General features: G+C 43.1%; 1 protein-coding gene across 1 annotated transcript in view; it reads left to right on the top strand.

Moving 5' to 3' along the window:
• LOC125426611 (acyl-CoA (8-3)-desaturase-like) overlaps positions 1–25,050 on the top strand; it is a 181,856-nt gene that overhangs the window by 36,639 nt on the left and 120,167 nt on the right. The window lies entirely within an intron of this gene.

Raw genomic sequence — 25,050 nt, 5'->3', positions numbered from 1 at the left:
CTTACCTTCTGGCCAGCAGCAAGCCAATCCATGTGAAAGCAGAACTAAAACCTACAACTGGACCATTTTTCTAACCACCTGCCCTATGAGGCACACAATTGAAAAAGAGATACAGTTAACATAGTCACAAAACCAGCTTTATATACTAGAGCAATAAAAATGGCAAAGAAAGGCTCACTGCTATAGAACAGTACAAGCTTTGCACACTTCAAGTTCTTGCATATTGCTAGCTCCTGGATAACCTTGGAAAAGAGTCCCAAGCACAGCTAAGGTTTCACACTGGCCCTTCCCCCACTTACCTTAAGCCCCGCGCTACTCTCCTAAAGTAGCATGGGGTCCAGCTACACTCCCCACTTCAGGGGCGGCGAGAACGCAGCGTGCGTAATTCCTGGTGCCTTTTCAAATGGCACCTTCTGATGACCACGCGGGGTCGTGGGGAAGCCGGGGCGCACGCCAGGAATTGCGCACGCTGTGAATTGCGCGCAGCAACCCTCCGACAAGGGTAAGTGGGGAAAGGGCCAAGGTCAGATTTAATCACAAAGCATCATCCATGCAGGCATCCCTCCGCTGCATTTATAAGATGTGCTACTGCTGCTTACTGCTGTCCCAACAACCAGGTTTATCACACATTTGCACGGATTGTGAATCTGCTCCTGCCCCAGGCAAGTACGCATGGAGGACCCTCTCAGCCCTCTTCCCATGCTGAAGATAAATTATGTTATTTACAAGAGAGAGGGCTTAGAACCCTACTTACAGAACCCAATTAAAATAAGGTATAGTGCTATTAAACAATCTATACATGTATTGAACAGCATCAGGAAAAGATTTCTGAAGGTAAGTCAGATGAACGAGGTTACCAGCTCTCTTTTTTGAGCCATAGCAGACCATAAGCTGAGGATGATCATGGCAGGCACAACAAACAAGTTAAAGCAGCTTGCAAGAGTGTAAGGCTGGAAGAAGAGAGCTGGCAATCCCAAAACAAATCAGTGAGATGCACTCTGATTACCTCCAGCTTCTGCTCCTGGTGACCACCACTATATTTTCATATACCATTTGTATTGTTGTGACGTAAAATGGTGCTAAAGCATATGCAAATGTCAGTATTATTTTTTTGCAAAAGAAGATATGATTGTTCTGCAAACCTGAGAGTTTGTAGAAACCTACAACATAGCTGTATTAGTCCCATAACTAGTCACACAGAGGTCAGGTCCTGGCAGTTAGGTGTAGATAGAATGAGTGAGGAGAAAACTATGCATCCCATCACAGCTCCTTGGAGGAAAGGTGAGATAAAAAATAATTAGCACATATCCATTCTTGGAGGCTCTCTCTGATTAAGAAGGTTTCTGTACAGGCGACATATATTTATGAACAAACATAAAACAATAATTGTTTTCTATAACAGTGACAACAATAATTCTAATAATAGTACTACTAATACTTTACCTTTCCGCTCTGATCAAGACCACAAGACAGGCAATAACTGAAGGCAACAGAGGTTGACAGCATTTGTATTACTCAATGAAGTATTCTGGGAGTGGAATAATGAACTGTTAATCCAGATGCATAAGAATCAGACAAGTCTTTTACTTTATCCTGGAGCTATATTTGGCTCAGAATTTATGAGACGTAATCCAAGATCAGAGATTTCTCGTCAGCGTTCCTACACACTGGCATCTCGAGTTAGTAGAGACAAGGGATCTGCTCAACAGACTCTTTCTGGAGAGAACTTTCAGTCCAACTGGTTCATCTGCCTGATCTGGTCTGCTGAGCATGGTATCTCTTTTGAGATATCTGATTGGCTCTTTTTTCTGTACCTTTCATATCATTTTGATCTTCAGGTACTAACGGGTCTCTGAGCTGATCTCCATTTCACATAAAGCTTCATCTGGTTATTTCACCATATTGCACTTCTTTTAAAGTCACAGAAGTAGACAAGGTGGATTTTTTTTCTGAACAGATACCAACCCTAAACCTCACTGGCAACCTTTCATCTGAGACCCAGGAGATATGCTATCAACTCCATGTGGTTCAACCCCATTTACTCATCACTTTCCTTTATAAATGAGTAAACCTGTGGGCTGCCTTATGCTAAGTCAATCCATTGATCTATCAAGGTCAGTATTACTGCTCTGACTGAGAGCAGCTCTCCAGTTTTGCAGTTGGGAGGCTTCAACATCACCTAGTATACCCTTTCAAGATGGAGATGCTAGGGATTGAACCGGAACCCCTCTGCATGCCCAGCAGAGGCTCTACCACTGAGCCACTTCCCCTTCCCTGGTACTTACATAGAATCAGCTCTCCCAAAACTCAGGCTGTGAGTTCCTTGCAAGATGTAACAGTTGAACAGTCCCTTTATTTGCAGTGATGGAAAGTTGCCACCATTACTCTTTAATTTCACTTCCATACCACATTTGTAAGGGGTTTTTTTTAGCAAATAATTTGATCTGTTTGCTATATTATTATTCTGCTCATCCTCCAAGGCAACTTTCTTCCATTTTAGCCTCATAGCAACCCTGTGTCTGAGAGACACCAATTAGTAAGTTCAGTGTTAAATTTGCAGCCCTTAACAACTCTGTTCACCTAAAAATCACCTAAAAATACCAAAAATATAAGACTATAAGCAAAGTCTGCTGTAGCAGTCCAGGCGGATCTATCTGGTCCAGTATTTAGTTTCATACAGCACTCAGCCAGTTGCCCTGGAGAGAAAACAAGATGTAAAAACTGTTGTCCTCCCCTTTTGATGCCTACCAGCACTTGTATTTAGAGGTTTACTGCCTCTGGATATTGAGACTCCCTTCAGTCACCATGGCTAGTAGCCACTGATGGACCTCTCCATGAACAAATCCAGCTCCCTTTTAAAGCTACCCGTGTTCATGGCCCTCAGTACCTCCACTGGCTGTGAATTGTACAGTTTAATTACTCATTGAGCAAAAATATATTTCCTTTTGTCTGTTCTGAACCTATTTCCCAACAATTCACTGGGTGCTTCTACCCACTTTTTTCACCCTATGAATGTTTTTAAAACCCTTTATCATGTCTCCCTTCAGCTATCTTTTCCCCCCTAATCTGCAAAGTCTCAGACTCTCCAGAATTTCTTGAAAGGAAAGATCATCCAATCCCCTCATCTCTTGGTTGCCTTCTTCTGTAGTGGTTAAGGGTGGTGGATTCTAATTGGGAGAACTGGGTTTGATTCTCCACTCCTTCACACAAATAGTGGACTCCACTGGAGAAAATGGATGCTTCAGAGAGTGGGTTCTACGGCATTGTACTCCTTTGAGACCCTTGTCCTCTCCAGGCTCCATCCCCAAATCTCCAGGAATTTCCCAGTCTGGAACTGGCAGCCTTACTCCTTCTCCACCAACTGGTGGTTGGGGGGGGGGGGACACACCTGAAAAACCTACTGGAGTGCTACAAATTACAAAAGGTAACCTGTGGAAAGAATATTTCCCAAATGGTGTGATGAATATGGCAAATTTAGCACTGTCTAGATGATTTAACAGAATCTGCCGGCAGCATCCAGCAGTGAAAACATGTGAACATCTGTTAGTTATGGGAGGACATCATCCATAGTGGGAAGAATATATTTCTTGTTTTTATTGGTTTATTCAGCCATTTCAAGTCTACATGTGTTAGTACAGTGCCAGGCTTTTTTGCTACTGGAATAGCTGGAGCACACCAGTCCATAGGTTCTTTAATTGGTTCTCTGAGACCGTATTCAATCAACCTATCCTGGACTTGGAACTATATTGCTGTATGCTATGTATTATCTGTTGGCTGAATGTGATATCCTACTCTTACTACACTGCTTTATACCATTGTAAGACCATCCTCTGCACTGTATTGTAGAAGGCTGGATTCAACTGGTTGTTGTGGGTTTTCTGGGTTGTGTGGCTGTGGTCTGGTTCTGAATGTTTCACCTGCATCTGTGGCTGGCATCTTCAGAGGTGTATCACAAAGAAAAGTGTGTCTTTTCCGTTCTCTCTCCCCCCCCCCCATTCACAGTGTTTTACCCTTTCCCCCTAGTTCCTCCCTTTGTGCATTCTTTTCCCTCCCTCCCTCCCTCCCTTCCTTCCTTCCCTCCCTCCTAGCATCAGGGCGGCCCAGGGCAGCTTTGCAGTCCTGGGCATTCCCTTCCTTTCTCTCCATGCAGGGCAGGACATTCCCTTCCTTTCCCTCCCAAGTCCCTTTCCACCCCCACCCCATAGGCATGTGTGAGCTTTTTATGTTGTAACTGCAGGAGATGGTGGTGTAACATCAATATAGCTACAGCAAACATTTGAAGTTTCAGTTTCTTCCTGCTGTTCTGAACTGGAAAATAATTTAGAAGATGAAAGAAGAAGACATATGGCTAAGGGCTTGGGCTATGATTTGATGGTGATTTGGGGGTGACAGTGCAAAAATCATGAAGATCCACAAGGATCCATGTTTTCCAAGCAGATTTTTGTGCCACTGTGGTGCCGCGGAGTGTGGGATGTGTGCTTGTTGTGTTCAGATATATTGCCAGAGGCATAAGCTGTGTTTTAACCACATTTTTATGCCACTGTGATGCCACAGAGCATGGGATGCAGAATTATAATGTTCAGACTTGTGTCTAGGGGTATGAGCTGTGATATGCAGGTGATTTTGGAGTGACCAAGTGGAAAAATCATGAGGATCCATGAGGATCCATTTTTTCAAGCAGGTTTTCACACCACTGCGGAACCACGAAGCGTGGGATGTGTGATTGTTGTGTTCAGACATGTGGCTAATAGCTGGAGTTGTGATTAAAAGAGTTGAGTAAACGAGTTGCTTGCTTTTCTGGGGCTTAGGACCAAGGAGTAGGATCACTTTGATGGTTCAGTAAATATAAATGCCTGGATCATTTGGAAGCAGATTTGGAGGGAAACGATCTATTCTGCATAAAGCACCTTGAGGTGACACACTGGGGCCTAACTAGTCTTTCCCATTGTAAAGTGAGGTAGGGAGGCCTTTGGACCAGGGAAGAATGTCAACTGTCAACCCCTTATTTGCCAGGCTTGAACACAAAAAATGGATTTCAAAACTTCCCTGAAGGGCTTCCATTGTTGGGGGAGCAGTGCTTTTGCTCTGATGCCAACCTTAGGGGCTCCCTAGCCTTTACGAAGCCCTTTAAGAAAAGGAGTGGTCCAGTTGCTGATAATTCTGCTCTTTCTTGGAAGCTCTTTCTGAAGTCTCCTATCTTGAATCTGTGGATCATCTACATGGACAATGTATACTACCCAGCTCAGCAGACTGAGGCTAGATAAACTCCTTCTCTATTTCCTCCTTTTCTCTTAAAATTCTCCTTTCCCCTTCTTTAACCCTCCTCTTTTCTTCCTGTGACCATTCCCTGGTGCAGAATTTCTTACTCAGAAATTCGGCTTCCTTTTTACTCTCTCTTTCCCTGTTCCCATGCATCTCTTCATATGCACATCCCTCTGAACACAGAAATTGCACTGTTCTTATGTTTCAGCATCCTTTCAATTCCTACATTTCCCACAGCAGATTATTTTGGAAATGATGTGGGGGCTAGGAGAGGGTGGGGATGGGAGTGAAATTATTGTTATTTCAGTGAAATTAAAATGAATAAAATAAAGATTTTTCTATTAATGTCAATGGTCTCAATGAGCTCTCCAAAACTTAAGATGTAGATTTTTTTTACAAATTAACGGAGGAAAGGCAAGCATTATTTTCATTCACGAAACATTTTATTTTATTTTATTTTTATTTATAGTTTAGATTTCTAGGTCGCCTCTTCCCTGGAGGGCTCGAGGCGGCTCACAACATGGCTGTTGTCAACAGCAACTCAAACGACATAACTTAAACATATTAAAACTCCAGCAGCAGTTACATACAATTTAAAACAATTCAAACAGTTTAAAACAGTTCAAACAGATCAAACAGGTGCCTGTTCCTAAGGCTAAAAAGCAAGGAAAAAGAGAAAGATAAGAAGAAAAAGGGAGGGAACAGGCGGGCCCAGATGGAATCACAGCAGGCCCGACCAAGATGACAGAGGATGGAAATTGGCAGCCTCAGTTACAGTTCCAATTTCAGTGGGGGGCAGTACAGCCGCGGCCAGCCTCTCCAAAGGCCCGGTGGAATAGTTCTGTCTTACAGGCCCTGCGGAACTCACCAAGATCCCGCAGGGCCCGGACTGATGGAGGTAGAGCATTCCACCAGGCAGGGGCCAGAGCCGTAAAGGCCCTGGCCCGGGTCGAGGCCAGCCGCATCGTCGCGGGGCTAGGGGTCACCAGTAATTCCGCCACCACCGAGCGTAGTGGCCTATGTGGGACATAAGGGGTGATGCGGTCCCGTAGGTATGAGGGCCCCATGCTGCATAAGGCCTTAAAGGTTATTACCAGCACCTTGAAGACGATCCGGAAGTCCACTGGGAGCCAGTGCAGACGGTGTAGCACAGGGGTGATATGGTCTGAATAATCACCACCTGTCAGAAGCCGTGCCGCTGAATTCTGGACCAGCTTCAACTTCCGGATCAATCGCAAATAAATAATAAAAAATAAATAATAAAAAAATAAATCTGGAACTCCCAACCCTCCTTGATATTTATTTTGGATAAGCCATCTGTATCTAACTCTGGGTTTCTTTCCCTCCCATATAAACTTTGAAATTTCTTTTCGCCATTTTTCAAAATTTGCGTTTGATATTATAAAGGGAATATTACTAAAGAGGAAGAGGAATTTTGGCAAAATATTCATTTTTAGTATGCTTATTCTCCCCAAAAGAGATGTTTGAAGGCCTGACCATTTTTTTAGATTTTCTTTAATTTTTGTCCAGTGTATATCATAGTTATTATGTATCAGGTTTTGATTATTTTCTTCTAGGGTTATCCCTAGGTATTTAATTTTTTCCCCATTTTTATGTTAATTTTGGCTTCTAGGCTTTTTTTTCATTTTCGGTCATGTTTAACATGAACATTTTTGTTTTCTGTAGATTAATTTTGAAGCCTGCCAAATATCCGTATTTTTTTTATTATTTCTAATACTTTAGCTGCCTTAGCTGTTGGGTTGTCTATGATCAGGACTATATCATCTGCGTATGCCAGGGTTTTCATACAATATTTTTTAATCTTTATCCCATCTAAAAATTCCAGGTTATTTATTTTTCTTAACGAAACCTCTAGCATTGATATAAATAAAAGTGGGGAGATTGGGCATCCTTGTCTGGTGCCTCTCATAATTTTTATTGTGTCAGTAAGTTCTTCATTTATTCTAATTACTGCTTCCTGTTCTGTATAAATGGCTTTTATTGCCTTTAAGAATTGATCTTCTATTCCCATTTTAACTAAGACTCTTGTCATAAATTCCCAGTTAATTTGGTCAAACGCCTTTTCGGCGTCTACAAATATAATCGCTGTTGGGCGGTCGGGTTTTTCTTGCAAATATTCTATCACATTAATTATTTTGCGAATGTTTACATTAATTTGTCTTCCGGGGAGGAATCCTGTCTGATCTTCATTTATGTATTTATTGAGGGCTTTTTTGAATCTATTGGCAAGAATGCTAGTGAATATTTTATAATCTAAATTGAGTAGTGAAATTGGGCGAAAGTCTTTTGTCTCTGGGATTTCTTCTTTACTCTTTGGGATTAACGTAATTAAGGCTTGATTCCATGATTTGGGGGTTGTTCCCCGTTCCATTATATCGTTATATAATCTTTGTAAATGACTCAATAATTCTTCTCTGAAAGTTTTATAGTATTTTGCCGTTAGCCCATCCGGCCCAGGTGATTTATTCTTTAGGTTCTTTATAGTATCGGCAATTTCTGTTATACTAATTGTTTTGTTTAACTCTTCTATTTGCTCCTTTTCTAGTAGTTTCATGTTTTGATTGTCTAAGTAGTCTTCTATTTCGTTCTTACCTGTCATTACTTTTGCGTATAAACGTTGGTAAAATTTTTCAAAGGTTTTTTTAATTTTGTCAGGTTCCGAAATTAAATTAGAGTTTTCTCTTATCTGGTTTATTATCTTTTTGTCTTTCTGTTTCTTTATTTTGTTCGCCATCCATTTCCCTACTTTATTGTCTAGTGCGTAATATTTTCGCTTCATTTGTATTATATTATTTGCAATTTGAGTTGTTGTTAACATTTCAATTTTATCTTTAACTAATTTTATTTTTCTAATTATTGACTTTTTTTCTTTTCTTTTTTGTAGTTTCCGTTCAAGCTTTTTTAGTTCTTCCTCCAAGTTCCGATATTCTTCCTCTCTAATTTTCCTAATTTTAATCTCTTGGCTTTTTAGATACCCCCGCATCACTACTTTGTGAGCATCCCATAAGGTGTTTTCATCTTTAACTGTGCCCATGTTTAATTCCCAGTAATCTTTCAGTTGTTTTTTGAGTACTTTTATTTCTATTGTGCTGTTCACGCTCCAGTCTTTCATTATCCATGTTTTATTCCCTCTTCTTGTTTGTATTTCCCATTTTATAGGATTGTGATCAGAAATTATTCTGGGTTTTATTTCAATTTTTCTTGTATTTAAGTCCATTTTTTTTGAGGTCAGAATCATATCTATTCTGGAGTGGGTTTGGAATCTGTTCGAATAAAATGTAAAGTCTTTTTGTGACCCTGCTTTTGTCCTCCATAAATCATGGAGGTTTAATTCTCTCATCATGTTGAAAAACGTTTTGGGTAGTTTCCCTCCCTCATGTTTTTGTTTCCTATTTCCATCTTTTCCTGTTTTGTGTTTAGTTTTTTTATCTGTTCTGGGGTCGACTACCCCGTTAAAGTCCCCTAATAAAATTAGTTCCTGTATTGATGTTTTTGCTATTTTCTCCTTTAGTTTCTGATAGAATTCTGCTTTCTTTTTGTTTGGGCCATACACTCCTACCACCAGTATTGGTAAATTATCTAACATTATCTGAATTCCCAAGAACCTCCCTCTCTTATCCTTAAGTATTTCTTTGGGCTGTAAATTATCTTTTATGTAAAGTGCAACCCCCCTTTTTTTTTTCCTGTATCCTGCATGGTATAATTTCCCTAACTTTTTGTTGTCTATGAATTTTTCCTCTCCATCTTTAATGTGCGTTTCCTGAATACAACTAATTTGTGGGTTTTCCCTGAGAAGGTATGCAAATACATTTTTTCTTTTCACTGGGTGATTTAAGCCATTTACATTACAACTTATTACATTAAGTACCATTGTTGAATTCCCCCTCCCTCCTTCCCTCTTTTCTTACTTTTCCTGCTGGGTTGGTAGTGATAGATTAGGGTATTTCTGTAGAAATTCCTGTGCTTGGGGGACCGTAACCAGGTTGATTCTTCTTCCATTCCAAGTGAAGGACACTCCCTCCGGAATAATCCACCTGTAAATTGTATTTGTTTCTTTGAGCAGACTGATCAGTTTTTTGTAATCCTTTCTTCTCTGCTGGATGGAAACTGGCAGTTCTTTCATGATGATAATCTTCGCATCATCCAATTTAAAGTTCTTTTTTGAGTTGGCACGTAATAGTTGATCTTTTAAGTCTTTTCTTACTACACTCAGCACAATATCCCGGGGATAGCTTCTATTTCTGGATGATCTTGTGTTTACTCTATAGATCTGGTCCACTTCCCTTGGTATTTCTTCTCTTTGAAGTCCCCATATTTCCACAAGCAGGGGCATTATTCTGCTGAGTGTGTTCTCATCTTTTACCTCCGGAACCCCTCTAATTCTCAGCATTCTCTCCTTTTGGTTGTATTCCAGGATGGCTAGTGTGTCGTCTTGCCGGAGGTTATGCTCTCTAATGTTGTCCACTGCATCTTCTACCTCAACCAGTCTTGATTCTTTCTCTTTCAGATCTTCTTTGAAGGAGAGAATTGTCTCTTCCAATTTTTTAATCTGGCTTAGATCTTTTTTTAGGTCTTTAATTTCTTCTTCCATCCTTGTTAACCTTTCTTTTGTTTCCTGTTGGAAGATAGTTGTCTCCTTTTGGGTGCAGAGTGATACCTCTAATAGTTTCTCTATTTTAGCATTGAGGTCTGCCATTCTTTCTGGCGTTTTAGGGTCTCCAAGTCCGTTCTTTAAGCCTTTTAGTTCATTTAGTTGTGTTTGTCTGGATTTTGTACCTGACGTCATTCCCCTCGTTGGGGCGTTCTTTTCCTTTATGCGTTCAGTATTTATAAAAATCAAGTCCAACCTTATTTTTTTTTTCCTTTGGTGCGTGAGCGTTTTTCAATTTTTCCTTTCTCTTTTGCTTGAGTTTTGGTGTTAAGAGTGTTGCGTTCGTTCCTCTTATTCAAGCCAGGAATCTAGCCGGAAATCCCAGTGCTCCTTTGCAATGTTTTAGTTTCTGATTTACTTTCTGGCAACGCCTATTGATGATGCTCAGGGCTGACGTTTACAATGCGCTAGGAGCTTCAGCTCCTAGCAATTTTTCTTAAAGGGCGCGCCACCAGCTCTTAGCATTTCTTCACCCCTGAACTTTCTTTTTGCCCTTGTAACCGCCACTTTTCTGCTCTCCCACTCAATCGCACCGTCTCCCAGCAAGCAGCCGATTTTCGCTTCGCTTCTTACCCTGCTTCAGATTCCAAATCGAGACGAGCAGCGCGCCACCTTCCCCTGTCTCTCAGATGTCTCCGCCCGAAGTTCACTCTCTCGTCTTCCACGGTTTGTTTCTCTTTCCCCCTTCACTTTCTATTTTGCAAACTGTTTCTGTATGTTCACTGGGTTTTTTTCCCTTATAATATTTATGTAGAGTGCCTTTTTCATCTGTCATCGTATTTTCTCCGTTTTTTCTGCTGCTGGGTATGGCCCCCTCTTATCAGCTGAGCTGTAGTGGGTTCCTTATGTTGTTCACACCAACGGAGGGAATTCCAGCTGGTTATTTAAATTCGCCAGCGAATTCACCCCCAGGCTTTTTTCTCTCTGCTTCCCCCTCCCTTGTGAGGGGAAATATCCTCTTTTTCCTTAGAGGTTTTTGCCGTTATCCCACCTATGCATCTGGAACTAAATTCAGAAGCCGCCGAGGGTGGCCATGTCCCGACCGGAAGTCACAGTAATCTAACCTTGAGGTGACCGTCGCATGGATCACAGTGGCCAGGTCAGGCTGGGAGAGATAGGGGGCCAACTGCCGTGCCTGGCGAAGATGAAAAAACGCAACCTGGGTAACATGGGCCACCTGGCTCTCCATTGACGAGGCAGAGTCCAGGCGGACCCCCAGGCTACGAGCCAGGGATGTCGGGGCCAAAACGACCCCCTCCAATATAGGCGGCTGGAATTCCCTTGGTCTCTCCCCCCGGCCCAGCCAGAGGACCTCCGTCTTCGTTGGATTAAGTTTTAACCTACTCTACCTCAACCAACCAGCGACCGACTCCAAACAATGCTGTAGAGCTGCAGGGGCAGAGGCCGCCCCTCTCCATCAACAGAATGAGCTCAAGGGAGCAGTTGACTATATTCAACAGGTGGGGTCGTAACTCCTCCCGGCAAGCTTTTATTAGCCAGGAGGGGCACGGATCCAAAGGACAGGTAGTAGGTCTAACAGCAGCTAGGACCCTGTCAACATCAGACTCACAGAGTAGGGAAAACCGGTCCAAACTTGGACCCAAAGACGGGTCCGCATATGACAGACCAGCCCAAAACTCCGCACCAGCTGAGCAAGGGGTCACATGTAGATGTTAAATAAAAGCAGGGAAAGCAAGGCCCCCTGAGGAACCCCACAACTAAGTGGAGCCCTTTGGGAGGCCTCAACCCCGCACCATACCTGCAGACCCCGACCCTGGAGAAATGAGGCAATCCATTGAAGGACAATGCCCCGCAATCCAGAGGCTGCCAGGCGGTGGATCAAAAGGTCGTGGTCGACCACATCAAACGCTGCTGTGAGATCAAGTAACACAAGCAGCGCCGATCCGCCTTGGTCTAGCTGCATGCAGAGCATATCTGTGATGGCAATGAGGATGGTCTCCATCCCATGCCCAGCACGGAAGCCGGACTGGAAGGGATCGAGCACCGATGCATCCTCCAGGAAGCCCTGAAGCTGCTCCAACACCACTCTCTCAATTACCTTCCCTAAGAACGATAAGTTTGAAACGGATCGATAATTGGTCAGATCACTAGGATCTAACAGTGGTCTTTTTAAGAGTGGGCGGACCACTGCCTTCTTCAACCCACCCGGAAACACTCCTTGCTCAAGGGAGCAGTTGACTATATTCAACAGGTGGGGTCGTAACTCCTCCCAGCAAGCTTTTATCAGCCAGGAGGGGCACGGATCCAGAGGACAGGTAGTAGGTCTAACAGCAGCTAGGACCCTGTCAACATCGGACTCACAGAGTAGGGAAAACCGGTCCAAACTTGGACCCAAAGACGGCGAAGGAGCCTCGAGTTCCTTTACTGTATCAATTGAGGCCGGAAGGTCCCGGCGGAGTGATGCGACTTTATCTACAAAAAAGCTCTGAAATGCCTCACAGCTGATAGCCAATTGAGAATTTATAGACCCCTCCACCAAAGAGGTGAGGGATCGAACGATCTGAAATAGTTGTGCTGGGCGAGAGCTAGCAGATGCGAGGGAGGACGAGAAATGGGCATTCTTCGCCCTCCATATCGCCAACTCATAGGCTTTCATAAACGTCCTATAAGTTGTTCGTGCCACTTTGTTGCGAGACTTCCTCCACACTCGCTCTAGCCGTCTGAGTTCGTTTCATTTGGCGTAGCTCCTCGGTATACCAAGGAGCCCGTCGTGAATGGGGGCGCACAGGGCGCCTGGGAGCAATTTCCTCGATGGCATCGGAAAGTCTGGAATTCCACAAAGTCATGGTCATCTTCTACAGTTTCCAAAATTGGGAACAGCATATGTTGCATCAGGTTCAAATAAGGGTAAAGAAATTGCTATGTATATTAATCAAGAAGGATTTAATGTAATTGGTGTCCTATTTGATCCCTCAGGAAGATTTTTATGTACTAAAGGACATTAGGGTACCGCGGAATGATGTCAGTCAGTATTTATGCCCCAAACAACAAACAAGACACATTTGATAAACAATTATTTGATGTGGTTGTGGTGGGTTTTCCGGGCTGTGTGGCCGTGGTCTGGTAGATCTTGTTCCTAATTATTTGATGATTTTTTGTCTTTTGTTGAAGGCTCTATAGTTATGGGAGGAGATTTCAACTAGTGATAGGTTGGATAGCGCTAACAGGAAAGGGAAAGGCAAATAAAAAAATATGGCAACAAGGATAAACTGAAATCATCTTTGCAAATGCGTGGCTGTAGAAAGTTGAGATTTTGCTTCATGAGTATTCCTGAAGCTGGGAGCAAATGGCTGCCCATCATGGCTACTATTTCACTGTTTGATCCACTGTAACAAACTTGGGAAATTTGTGAAATTCTCACTCATTTTTTTCCACTGCAAATGATGGTACAGATGAAAATAAAAAGAAAGCAATTCTATTCAGCAGTGTGGGACCTTGTCGTAGACAGGCCCCCAGGAACCAACAGACAGTCCGGACACAGTTATTCCATGGGTTCACTTGTTTATTGAAAACACAAAGGCTAGGAACAGAGACAATGACCTGCAAACTGAAACACAATGTTGCTGCCACAAGATAGCTCAGCTGCTTTTATAGCCAGCTGCTTTTATAGCTCAGCTCTTTTATAGCCAGCCTCCCATTCCCTAGTGCAATAACCTCTGGCAGCTGGGTTACTTTAGCCTGGCTCCTGTAAGGACTTGGCATCCAAGTCCGCATGCCCCACGGCTGCTAATCTGCTACTGTGTCTCCTCTGCTGTAACCTAGCATGCAGCCTCCTCCTGCGTTGCTCCTGGGGCTCTGGAGATGGTGGGGTGGGGGGTGACAGGGCTGGCAGAGTCCCTTCTGGCTCATTGTGAAGAGGCTGAAGTGTCCCAGAGCTAGACCCTGACTGAGAGATCTCAGAGCTTGGACCTGGCTGCGGATCCCTGTCTGCATGCTCCATCTGAGCCTCTAGACCTGATCCTGCAGGGACTAATGACTGGTGAGGTTCTTCATTTACAGGCGGTGTCTGGGGAATCTGGAACCAAAACTGTCCCCTCCTCTCTATCTGAGTCTTCCTCCCAGGGGTCCCCAACTAGACCAGGCTGAGCCTTTACAGACATTCCACTTATAGTTAAAGGAGAACTCTGTTACTACCTGAAAAACTCAGTCGTAAAACTTTTGAAGAGATAGTAAATCTGTTGCAGAACCACTTTAACTCCATTCCTAGTGAGATAGTGAGATAGTTTTTAAATTAATTCATGATCCAGAAAGTCTGGGGAATCTTTAGGAGTATTTTCAACTAAAATGAAGAAACTCTTTCAAAACTGCAATTATGATGGCACACCAAAACAAACATTAAGGTATCAGTTAGCCTGTAGAATAAATGATGAAAAAGTACAGAGGTGACAACTGTGGGAATCTGCCTTAACTTTGAATTCTGCATTAACATTATCCCTGGCTATGGAATCTGTGATTTAAAATTTACAGGATTTTCAAGCACCACCCCTACAACAGGAGGAAAAGAACCTCATGTAGGGAATCATGGACACATTTTGAAAATAATCAACTAACCAAGAAAAGAAAGGCAAGGAGAGCTGTTACCATTGTGCCAGATTATATGCCTCTTCAACTAGTAGATCTGAAAATGCAAAATATTACAAATGTGGTCTGTTTGGCCAAACTGGAAGTCTGTGGGGCTAAGGGATAGGGTGTTGCCACACAAACTTACATAAAATGTCAATCCACAACCCACAGGATGTGTGCAAAGGAAGAGGAAAGTCTTGTAAGTGCAGATGTGGGGGTGGCATATACAATTTACAGTCTGACTGGAACAAAAATCCCTAAGGTGCAGTCTATTTGCACTACTTTAAATGTAAACAACAAGAAGGTGTTATTTGAATGAGGCACTGGTTGGAGCCTCATTTGTGGCTTTAGGGAAGGATGGGGGAGGAACTATTCTTGCAGCCTAGTACAATTAAGAACAAATACAGGAGAAACATTTAAGGTACTACATGACATTTTGTTCACTGTGTCCCACAAAGATAAAGTAAAACTATTACCACTAGTAGTGGTTTCAGAGAGTGGCCCCAACTTACTTGGAAGGGGATGGTTAACTGATTTGGATTTAAACTTTGAAGAATAGTTTCTGGCTTTCAATCTGGAGGGGAGAATTGGGGGGGGGGGCAGATGTTTTATCTGTGTACCAGGAAGTTTTCAGGGAAGGGTTAGGTGTTATGAAGGGTATGGTAGCAAGAGAATATGTGAAACCAAACCTTGTTATTTGAAGCCTAGATCTATTCCTCTTGCAATGAGACAAAAAATTAAAGTGAATTGTAAAGATTATATAGTATAAAGTTCTGCATGTTCTTTGTCTTATTATTATTGTAATGGTATTCCAATTTGGGAGTTCAGTTAAAACTGACTTAATGTGAGTAGACTGTTGTAATATAGACAAAAAGGCTCTAGGAGTGAATTCTGCTTTGCCTTTCCTTTACCTTTGGTCCTGCAGAGCTTCTGTACATGAATGAACTGAAAGGGAGCTAATTGAGAGGCCAATTTTAAAAGGTCGAGCCAGAGAAAGAGAGTCAGGCTGATTATGCACAACGTGTTTCCTGCGCTATGGGGATGAATGTCCGTTGCAACAAGATTTCTTGTTCTGATGTGTTTCCTGCAGCCCCACTTTCACTTTCCATCCTCTCTGCAGCAAGCAACACCACTTTTAGCATGACTTTAATTTGCTTCACTGCCAAATAAGGGCAGATTTGCCATAGAGCACAGCTTTGCCCCAGACATATTTCCTCTGCCCCTACTTCACCCTACTTTGCCCTAAACATCTTCCATTCACATTTCCCACTCCCTTAGACTGCCATCCATGCCTTTCTCCTCACCTCCCTTTCCACGTTGCTGGCTCCTTCCTGCTTCCTACTCATCCTGCTTGTATCTTTCAGTAGCCAGCAAATGGAAGTCAAAGAAAAGAAGCTCAACCACGCTGGCTTAGCCGAAACACACTGATCTCTCAATTCTCATATCAATATCTCAGTATAATAATAACAGAGAGCGCTTGGTCCCACCATACACCCAACGTTCCTGTGAATTCAACCCCCCTTTTCCAGGGATGGCATGAATCTCTCTCTCTCTCTCTCTCTCTCTCTCTCTCTCTCTTTTTCTCCAGGGAGTTGGTGTGGGGGTTGTATGGTGCTAATTTACATTTGTTTGATTATCACTTAATCTTCTTCATAGAATGATTCCTTATTCTACAGTCCATAATTATTTGTTTGTTTGTTTACACCATTTATAATCTGCCTTTCTTACTGAGACTCAAGGCAGATTACATTCAAGTGTGTCACTACAATCAACAGGATGGGGTATTCAAGAAACAGTGAAATAGGATTTGGAATTGTACAACCAACCAAAAATGTAAAAAACAGAATTGAGGCCAAGCACCAGTTCCAAATTTTATGAAGCAAAATAAACATCTTATCAAAGGCTCACGATTTTTTAAGCCGCTATTGAAAGAACGTAGCTTCGTAAAATTTGGAAGAAGCTATTTCAACAATAACTTTAAGATACGTTCTGGATTACAATACTGACTTTGATTTCAGCTAGTGGGTGTGACAGCATATATCCCAGCTTGTTCTTCGAGACTTCAACTGGATGTCTGGGAGGTGCTAATGCCTCCAAAGACCCCGGCTGGGGCATTTAAGAATTGTAATTACTTAAGTATTATATATTTAGAAGATATTGTATTTATTTTGACGAATTGGAGTAATTAGTGTAACTGGGAGATACCAGCATTAGAAAATGTATTTGTGTACCTGAAAATGGGCAATTATTAAGTTTTATTAATATGTATGAATATACAGTATAGTTTAATTACATGGAGAAAGAATATATGACAATACCATTGCGTATGTATATGTGAATAGAAGTATTGGAGTTTAATTATAAATAGCGTTTAAGAAGTTGCCAGCCAGTGTACTACACGTTTCTTGTTGTAAACAATTCAGCCAGCAAGCTGCATCCCAACACCCCACATATGGTGGAACGGCATGCGACCCTGCCAAAGGAACAAAAGGCAGCACACATTAAAGTCTCATAAGGTATCTAATCCAGGCTTTATCCAAATCTAAAGCTGATTAGCTGCATTAACATCACTGCTGTATCATGCTTTCCAACCACACCTCGAAGCAGGTGTATCTGCAATAAAATCCTAAGCAGAGTTACATCCTTCTAACCCCATTAACTTCAAAAGGCTTAGAAAGGTGCAACTTTTAGGATTGTACTGCTAGCAATAGAACACCAAGCCACACACCTTTTCTTGGGAACTAGAGTGGATCACTTGTTCACTGTCAGCTCACTCATTTGTTTCTTCATTGTGGGATATTGATGTTGTAATGGTGTATTTGCCTAATACAGTGATGATGAACGTTTTGGGCTTGGTGTGTCAAAAATTCAGAAAATGCTGAACTTGACTCTTGTGGCATGTCACCTCCTCCCCCTCAAATAGAAGAGGAACAATTCTTTACGTATTCATTTATTTTAAAAATACAGTCCAATCATGTGATATGTATTATATAAAGAAACATCAAATAAATACAGCAGTGACTCAAACAGGGAGAATAATGGTTGATGGGTATTGGTGAATGCTGGTATGTCATACAAAACATCGTGGCATGTCACTTTTGACACATGTGTCACAGGTTCACCATCACTGGTCTAATACCATATTCTGCTATGAACCTCTCCGAAAAATACTGACTTTGCTCCACTGACTCTAAGTGACATCTTTTATCATGATTTTTTTAAAAAGAAATGTTTGTTTCTATACATGTTATGCCTCAAAGGGTCTGCTGTGCTCCCCAGCATAGCAAATGCTGGCAAAAAATTATAAAGGCTAGGTATAACGTAAGTTTCACATATACACAGTAAAATAAATAAGCCACACTAATAGTCCCTTGGGTGGCAAGGTATCATATTTTAGAGTGCTCAGTAATATTAAAAATTCTAGTTGGGGGCCAAGGTACAGTATGTAAATATGAAGGCATGAAGGCAGGGCAAGTTCCAGGTTTTGGGAGGCCCTGGGCAGATAGTGTCCCAGGGCCCCAATTTGTCCACCACTAGGGCGCCCCTCATGCCATCCTTTTCACCCCTACCCCTACATGTTCCCCATCTGTTTGTATGTCCTTCTCCTGTTTGCAAACTCTCCCCAAATCCATGATCAGTTACCAGCAAATCTGACATTACCACCAAGACTGCCACCACTGTGCACTCTTCCTTGATGATTCTGGGCAGTTAGGACACAGGTGGCAGGGGAGGTGTGTCTTTTACATGGAATATTACAATCTTAAGGAACCTTTGTGGAATAACCTTGGCATCATGTTTTTTATATGGCTCACATAATGTGTTAGAGAATACATTTGGGTCTCTGTCTCTTTCTTTGCACATTCAAAAGGATTAACCTGGTAATATTATGTAATATTATGTAATATTATTTCTCAAATGTGTCAATTGACAATTTAAGTAAGACTAATGTTCTGTTTCATTGGCGTTCCACCAGGTGTACAAATGCCAAAGTGGAACTTGGCTTGTTAAGTGCATTGTGCATAGGTATCCAGCACAATAACCAGATGAGACCTGAGGCTAAGAAGACATATGCAAAGTTTATAAGACTTCTCTTTACATTTTGAGCCATGGCAAACATGGTGAACAACGGTTACCAAGGCACTTTGAGTCCTGTGAATGGAGCTCCTAGTTTGAAAAACCATGGACCTTTCCCTGAAGCATAAGCTCATGGGGAAGCCATGAGTGTTTATTCATGTTTTTGCCCTTCTCACATATAAATTGGGTATATGTTGATCTATTTTTAGAGCAAAAGGATTGTGTAAGTGACATCAGCAAAAAGCTTCAATCCTGGGATCCTCATAGTGGAGCTCTTAGACACCATGGTGCCACTAACACCTTTTCTGGTGCCCACCAAGTGTTTCTGGGAAGTGTGTGGGGCCAGGTGGGTTTTTTGTCCACCAAGGCTTCTGATTGACCACTGCAGATTTTATTGGTGATGCAGATTTTTTTAAATGTTGCTTTGGTACAGAGGTGTTCCTCCCATTGGGCAAAGTGGGCAGTTGCCCTGGGCGCAGCCCTGTAAGGGACGCAAAAACTACAGGTTCGTTTGTGGGATTTTTTGTATTTTCAGTGTTTTTCCATTTGTGGCCTGCAGAGGGTGCAGTTTTTAGGCTAGCAGCACCAAAATTTCAGGGATGTTTTGGGAGACTCTCCTGATGCTATCACCCAGGTTTGGTGAGGTTTGGTTTTGTGAGTCCAAAGTTATGGACTCCCAAAGGGGGTTCCTCATCCCCCATTGTTTCCAATGGGAGCTAATAGGAGATAAGGCTACACTTTTGAGGGTCGATAACTTTGGACCCCCTGAACCAAACTTCACCAAACCTGGGAGGTATCATCAGGAGAATCTTTTACTGATACCACCCATGTTTTGTGAAACTTGTTCCAGGGGGTCCAAAGCTATGGACTCCCAAAGGGGGTGTCCCATCCCCCATTGTTTCTAATGGGAGCTAATAGGAGATAAGGCTACACCTTTGAGGGTCAATAACTTTGGACCCCCTGAACCAAACTTCACCAAACCTGGGAGATATCATCAGGAGAATCTTTTACTGATATCACCCAGGTTTCGTGAAGTTTGGTCCAGGGGGTCCAAAGCTATGGACTCCCAAAGGGGGTGCCCCATCATCCATTGTTTCCAATGGGAGCTAACAGAAGATGGGGGCTACACCTTTGATGGTCCATAACTTTGGACCTTCTGAATCAAACTTCCCCAAACCTGGGTGGTATCATTAGGAGAGTCTCCTAAAGATACCTTGAAAGTTTGGTGCTGCTAGCTTGACAATTGCACCCCTGACAGCAGGCACCTCCCAAATTTCCCCAGATTCTCCTTTTAAATGCATCCTCTTCAGCATGGATTTAAAGGGAGAATGAGAGGTCCCCAGTTTAAACATTGAAAGTGATGCTGTTTTAGGGTGGGGGAGAATCAACCCCAAAATAGCATCACTTTCAATGTTGTTTAAACTGGGAACCCCAGATTCTCCCTTTAAGGTGGGTTTAAAAGGAGAATCTGATCTCCCTAGTTTAAACACCATTGAAAATGATGCTGTTTGGGGGTGGATTCCAGCATCACTTGTTTAAACTAGGAAGCCCAGATTCTCCTTTGAAACAATGAAAGTGATGCTGTTTCCTCCAATCGGGGGGACTGGATACAACACCATAAAATGTTTTCATAGCAGTAATAAAACATTTTGAAAGCAAAAAATTATTTCTGCTGTGTGGCACGGTTTATTGCTGTGTTCAGATTTGTGAGTTGGGGCATGTTCTATAATGTGATGGTGACTTTGAAACGACCTGGTGTAAAAAATAATTGCTTGGTCACAGTGGGGGAGGGTGGCTGCCCAGGGTGTGTGTGCCAAACTCCAGTTTGCCTAGATATGCCACTGGGCGTAGCTACGGGGGGGAGGGGGGGTGCACGTTGCATTGGGCACGTACCTGGGGGGGGCATCAAACTCAGGTTTTGCCCAGGGCTCCAGCTTGCCTAGTTATGCCACTGCTTTGGTAGTAGCAGCTGCCACCACGGCACAAAGGATCTACACTGCATTACTGAAGTTAAGCTGTGGCAATCATTTTGTTTTTGTGTTTGCCTCCAGCGGTAGCCATTTTTGGGCAGCCATTTTGTTGCTGCACACATCATATCATGTCACAATTCCATATGTGCCCACAGGTTTGAAAAGGTTGGGGACACCTTAGCCTCACACTGTTGAACTCTGTTGTTTGAAGCATGTTTCACCCCATCTAGCTCTGATACCAGAAGACAGCTAGATTTGGAAGAAAAGTGCTTGCAAGTTGCAGCCACATAGTATGGTGGGGAAAGTGGTTTTCATTTTCCTCAGTTGCACACTCATTTTAATGTGAAAAATAGACCTGCTTGCTTTATTAGTAAAGAGGGCATATACATTAGTAAAACTGTGTTACTGCTGAAGAATTAGTCCAGTCTAGACTGGGAGAGTGAGGAGCTGGATTGGAAATTAGGAGACAAAGAGCTGCTGAAATAAAAGCGAGTGGTATCATTCTTGATAATGTCCAGTGTCTCTTGTATCCTAGAACTTTGCTCACGTCTGGGTAGTCTATACTGCCCCTCATAATAAGTAACACTGAAGATACAAATAACATTTTATGATTCTTTTATCTAGTAAAAGTAGCACTATCTACTTTCTTCCAGTATATTATAATCTTTTTTAAAAAAAGTGATAGTATTGTGTTTGTTCCATTGTTATTTTAGAAATTTTTCTTTGACTTTATGGTGGCTTTTTAAGGAAAGTCTTCCCCAGTTCGTAATCTAATGTCCTAAATTGTTTTGCCAACTTTTAAATGTAATGGAGTTTTCAATGTTTACTTAGTCATCTGGAGCTTTTATTAATGCAACATCATTTTACTATGCAATGCAATATCATTTCACAGATAGATAATATCAGGGTGTGTGTATATGAGGGTGTGCTTTTGTGTGTGAAGGATACAGAGATTATATGCTAACCCTTTGCTGCACCGTATAAGATTATTTAAAATGCATCATTTTATTAGTTGTTGAAGGGTGGTGCGTTTGTCTAAACTATAGTCTTTTAACTACTGTGTTTCACTGCTCACACCCACTGCTAGTGATATGAAAATGACTCTTACTGCCTTCTGCATCTTGACCATCACTATAATAGTTCTCCACAGCACAAGTAATTTCATGAAAAAGTAGCTCCAGTAATTGCTGCCTTTTCCCTTCCTGTTTAGAAGATATACTGATTGCATACCTAGCATATCAAAGGACATTTCATTGCTTACACTAGAACCATTCCAATTTCAGTGGTGGGAAATGAATCCAGCAGCGAATGAATGTATTGAGCTGCTTTTTATTAAGGCAACACCTTAGCCCACACAACCCATGGCTGGCAACCCTGGACCAGAAGCAGTTTTCCAGGTTTTCAGGCAAGGATCCTACACAAGGCCATTATCTGCAACATTTTAACAGAAGATTCAGGGAGGCTGCACATAAGAAGAGAGCATATGTTTTTCTTATGCTCAGGCTGATCTATTTTAAATGGAATTATAGAATCATAGAGTTGGAAGAGACCCCAAGGGCCATCAAGTCCAACCCTCTGCCATGCAGGAACACACAATCAAAGCACTCCCGACATATGTTCATCCAGCCTCTGTTTAAAAACCTCCAAAGGAGACTCCACCACTCTCTGAGGCAGTGAATTCCACTGTTGAACAGCCCTGACAGTCAGAAAGTTCTTCCTAATGTTTAGGTGGAATCTCTTTTCCTGCACCTTGAATCCATTTCTTCGTGCCCTAGGCCCTTTCCGCACGGGCCATTTACGCCGTCCCTAGGGAGCCATCGCAGCCGCTCCGCCCTCACTCCCCCCCATCGGTGCAAAGCCGCCATTTTTCCACCTCGCTTCCTGAGCGAGGTTTTTGGAAAACAGTGGCTTCCAGCGGCTGGAAGGCACCATCCCCCCCCTTTCCCGATCAGCGTGCCCTCTCTGTGACCTTCTGGTGCATCGCCCGGGCCTGGGGACATGCCCCCCTGCCCTGCGACACCAGAGCGGTCGTGCAGGGCAGGGGTGTGTGTCCCCTGGCCTGGGTGACACGCTGGAAGGTCGCAGGGAAGATAGCCTATCGGGCGATGGCGCAGCGCTGCGTCGTCTTCCCTGCCTTTACCGGGACCGTTTGTGCGAACAGTCCCAGGGTGTGTGTGTCGGTGTTGTATACATCGACGCACCCCCAGCGTGGCCGTGCGGAAGCGGCCTATGTCTCTGAGGCTGCAGAAAACAAGCTTGCTCCCTCTTCGACAAGACATCCCTTCAGATATTTAAACATAGTTATCATGTCCCCCATTTAACTTTTGCTAAATAGGAAAGTGACAGGAAGGGATGACTCTCTATCCACACACAATTCCTCTGTTCATATTGGTCATCTCTTGCATATATGTATATTTAAAAAAATCAAAGCTTTACACAAATGAAGACTTCTGCTTGTGTGTCATTTGCTTACTATCTGCTTTAGCCTTCAAAGTGTCAAGAAGTGAATATACATGTATGTGCGTGACAGAGATCCAGTCCTCTCTTTTCCTCCCTGTATCCCTCCCACTCTCCTCATTCTTTAGATCCAGGAAACATACAACATATAGCAGGGTTTTTGTTTTTTTGCTAATTAAAGCATTACGCTGCTTATGTGTCCTTTGTCATGGTTCTGAGAATGTATTAATGTAACCTTCTCGACCATTATGCTGTTATAACCATTGGATGATTGTCCACCTCATGAAATCCATCTGTGGGATACGTACATTGAGTACTGAGTATTACTCCCATGCGCCAACCACTATGTCGCAACAGCTATATGGGACTGCAAATCTCCCATCTCATTTGGAAACAGAGAAACCAGATGCTTGCATCATGAGTGTTGATGCAATCTGTACATGATGTTGTTTAAAGGAGAACTTTGTTCCCTTATTTTGCAATTATTTATGTAATTAAAATGGCTTCTTGCATCACTACACTAGCACTAATTCCAATTTAGGGCCAAACTACACCTTATATCTTCCACAGGGTTGCCATCAAGACCTACACACATATGATAGCTGCAGATTCTCCATGGGAACTCCATTTATAATTAGCCCAATTATGGTTGGGGCCCCAGCATAGTGAGAGAAGGAGCTCTTACCGTCTCATACCATTCTTCTGATCAAGAAAGGAGCTGAAGAACATAATTTGCCTTGTTGGGGTGGGGGTCGTATGCAGTGGTCAGATTGAAATGGATCAAGCCCCTGGACAGAGAACTGATTGGAGAACCATACCCAAAGATCAGTTGTCAATGGCATTTCATCTGATTAGGGGAGGTATCCAATGGAGTGCCACCATTCGCGCCCCCGCCCCCACTGTATGCCTCTCCACCCATGTACCTGGCTGCTGCACTCTGGTCCCCCCTTTCCAATGTTGGGCGGCAATCCCATATTTAAACATAGCTATCATGCCCCCCTTAACCTTCAGGCCAGCAAGCTTGAAAGTGGGTGAGGCGGGGAAGCTCTTGCTGGTGAGCTTCAGGCCATCCCTGTCCCATCTCAAGCCAGGCTGCTGAGAGCCTGGCGAGAGTTTCCCCACCCCACTGCCCTTCAAGCTTGCTGGGCCACAGGGCAGGGAAGCTCTTGCCAGGCTCTTGGCAGCCCAGTGAACCTGAAGGGGGGCAGGACGGGGAAGCTCTCACTGGGCTCTGTCAGGATGATGTTGGTGTGTGTTCTGTCCTTGGATTTTTTTCCACCTGTCAGTCCTGGCTCTCTGCCTGTTCTGGAGATTTCTGCTTTCATGTTATCTCAGCTTGACTGTGTGAAACTATGCACTGTTGATTTTCATGTGGTGGGAAAGAGGTTTGCTACTGTGTTAAAACTATTATCAAAGTTCTGAGGCTCTCAGAACTCGCATTGCCTGTATTCGACGATGACTGCCAGTACAATAAAGAACTGAAAATGGTTACTTTTGCCTGGACTTTACTAGTTCATTACATTATGTGAGTTCACACCTCTCAGTGTAACTTTTGACGTGAAGTACAAGGTTACCTGATGTCTCACTGTGGTCTCGGCTCCACGGATCCTGATAAGCAGAGATTTAGGGGTCCTTTCAACTCTGAATATGAGATTAGGACGGAGACCCCCATAGAGGGTCCTGCCCAACCTCCCCCTGCCCTGGTTCATACAGAGGAGTCTGATCAGGAGCTGGTTCCAGAACCAGAGCCTCTGTCGTTGGTTGCACTTTCCCGATTTAGTCTCAGCCGGAGTGTTACTTTCTTCGGGATGCAGGAGCAGGTTGAACAGGCAACTCTGATGGCAACCTGTCAGCATGCTGCCTTCCCCTGACCCGGGAACAATGTGACATGGGTGGAGGAACTGCCATGGACTGTGAACCGGCGGCGATTCATTTCACCACCCACCGCCAGATGGATTACAAACCCATTATGAGGATGGTAACTGAGGAGATTGGTCTTTCTACTATCCATGGTACTACTCGCGAGTTGCT

Source organism: Sphaerodactylus townsendi, linkage group LG02, assembly GCF_021028975.2.
Source record: "Sphaerodactylus townsendi isolate TG3544 linkage group LG02, MPM_Stown_v2.3, whole genome shotgun sequence".
Taxonomy (NCBI): domain Eukaryota; kingdom Metazoa; phylum Chordata; class Lepidosauria; order Squamata; family Sphaerodactylidae; genus Sphaerodactylus; species Sphaerodactylus townsendi.
Note: the sequence above shows the minus strand (reverse complement) of the source record. Positions and strands in the feature narration are given on the sequence as shown.